Here is a 2,868-nt window from a genome sequence, read left to right on the forward strand (position 1 = left end):
CGCACGCTCGAGCGACGCTTTGGGCTAATTACGCTCATGTAATTAAGTAATTAACTATCTGGAGGTTCGTGCCGCAGGATCTGCTACGGGTGCACCCTCCCCTCCCGCCGTACCGCATCCCCTACCCCTACAGCCACCGTTCCTCCACCCAGTGTGTCTTGACTCCCGTGAACTCAGAATCGGCCTTATCGAGGTAAACGCTCTGTACCCGCCAAGTTCGCGTCATTCGTCCCGTAGACGTCCAATTAAATCGTCCAATTGCAAGAGTCAGGCGTGCGTACGTGCACGTGGGGTACCTGTATAAATATGCTATATATATATATATATAGGGTATAGATAAATCAACGTGACTATCAGTCGATGTAACCATAGATAAATGAAATTGGCGTACTACCGTATAATCTTCTAATTGGTGAAAATCAACGGGATGAATTTAATTGGGAAAAATAAATGATAAAATTTTATTGCTCAAAATTCGTTAAATCAATCAGCCGTCGTTTAACGATTGATCGTGCGATCGTTGTTAATCGTGATTTGATAAACAAGAAGATCCAGGCCGGTTCGTCGAGATAAGACGATTCGAGGAGTAGCAGTGTATTGGGAGTCGTGAAATGTTAGTCGAGATAATCGAAAGGGGTTGGTTGGTGTTAATTGTGAGCGAGACGATGGTCGTGTCCTTGTCTCGCGCGCGTAATCGTCAATCGCTCGGTCTCTCTCGCACTCGCGGCAGGTATACGAGTCGTCGAAAATACGAGGATAAAGAGAGACCGCCGAGGGCGAGTGGGATCGAGTGAAATTTTCGAAAACGAAAATTTCAAAATCTGACGCGGTGATTTAATAAATTTTCAAAATCAGGATCTTGTTATATTACTTTCCTCGTGTTTCCCAAACGTCCGTCTGGTTTGATCGTCTAATCTGGCTGCAGCTCTGAAAACTCACTTTAATATAACATGCGGCATCGAGTGGGCATGTTTACGGCTCCTGCTCCCGGCACGCGCGTGCACGAGTCACGAAACGCTTTGAGCGAATCACTGCGCGTCACGAATAGGCGCTACAGCAACTAACGTGACTGTACGAGGAGTCCTTCGATATACATATAGTATACGTAGAGCGAAAGGGTTCAAAGAAAGTATCACGTCCCGATTCGCCGATCGGTAATAAAGATCACTGACAGACATTTTAACACGACCAAGAATTAATTCGCTTTGACCTTTGACCCTGTCTCGTAAAATCGTATCGACGGATCAAACTCCTGGCGATTCAATAAATTTTTCCTAACAAATCCAACAAAAAAGTCGATCTATTCGAATTCGATATTAAACAAAAAAATTTCACACCGATCGCCGCGAACTCGACGGAAAAATTGATCCCGCGAAGAATTTCGCAAAACAAGAGAATATAATTTATCTTGAGAAATTTGTCCCGACAACGGAAAAGCTCAGACTTGCCGACAAATTTTCCGGCTTTTTCTCCCCTCGTTAAGCTTTTCTTCTTCGACCGTCCATCCCCTCCTGCCGGCACTTACGGGCATTGTCCAAGCCCATGCCAGCAACTCGAGGAGATCGGCACTTTATTACCAAAGTGAAATCCTGGCCCAGCCGTTACCACCCCCAGCCACCCCTATTGCCTACAGGAGCCCATCGTCATCCCTTAGCGGAGGGCGACTCCCCCCGCGTCACCGACTATCATCAATTCATTACCAAGGCCGCAAGGGTTGCCGGACGGACGAGGAGGAAACTGCGCTTCGTCCCGAATTTAAGTGGTTAAGGACGCGCAGCATCCGGGTCCATTATCTCTTGCTCTAGCCGCCAAGAGCGAACTCGATCTTCATGGCTCGTGGACACGAGGACGATATAAACAGTCGGCACGGCGATGCAGAAAATCTCAGTCGCGGGAGACGCGCGCAAAAGGGGAATTCCAAGGTGCTCGTGGGATTGGGAAACGAGAGAACCTTGAGAGGGGATGCATTAGGTCCACGGGGGATGACGGGGAGACAAAGTGGGATGCTGGAGATGAAAAAGGTTACGGCCGACAAGAGAGAGTCAAAGAGGCGCAGGGTAGAAAAAAATGAAAATTTTTCTCACCCTCGAAAACACCCCTATTCGCCATCACATTAAAACAAAAATTGCCCGACATTTTCGTTATGACGTCATTCCAGCCACTGGATGACTACCCGGTGTACCGGCTGTATACCCGTTATCAGGCATGAGCGCCTCTGACTATACACGCGTACCCCGTACACCCACCTGGATCCTCTCTCTGTGATAACTGCGGCAAAACCCCTTATGCGTTAATTGACACCAAAGTTCCTTAAGGATTTTTCATTGTCGCTTCAACGAGATGATTCCGTGGCTCCTTCGACGGGCCCAGCCGACCCCCTATTGACCTCTTAACGAGGAACGGAAAAAAGGCGGAGTTAATTTTCGCGACTTGGAATTTACGAAATATAGATTGGGGGCTGTTGTGCTGAAAGTTAAGATTTGAGGGGTGGGCGGATGGGCGACCGTGGGAGGGAGCAGCGGAAGAGGGGTGGAGAAATTATGGTACAGCAAGACGAAGGGGAAGCGAGAGGACGGAAGAAAAAAAAAAGAAAAAAAAAAAAAGAAGCACGCACACCGACACGGGCACTCCTGAGAAACGGCATCGCGAAAAGCTCCCTTAAAGCACCTAGGGAAGATTGATTGCGCCACCCTTCACGGCGCCAAAGCGAACGGAGTGACGTTACACTTTATCCCGAGTCAGCCGCAGGCACGCGCAACCCGTAATCCTGCCGGGATCCTCGTTATCGCGCCAGCTCAAAATTAAGTTCGATCCTGTGCGAAGCCAACGGGAGGAATATTTTCATCGGGATATACAGCCCCCCCCCCC

The sequence above is a fragment of the Cephus cinctus genome, unplaced genomic scaffold (assembly GCF_000341935.2).
Source record: "Cephus cinctus unplaced genomic scaffold, Ccin1 Ccin1_scaffold2643, whole genome shotgun sequence".
Taxonomy (NCBI): Eukaryota; Metazoa; Arthropoda; class Insecta; order Hymenoptera; family Cephidae; genus Cephus; species Cephus cinctus.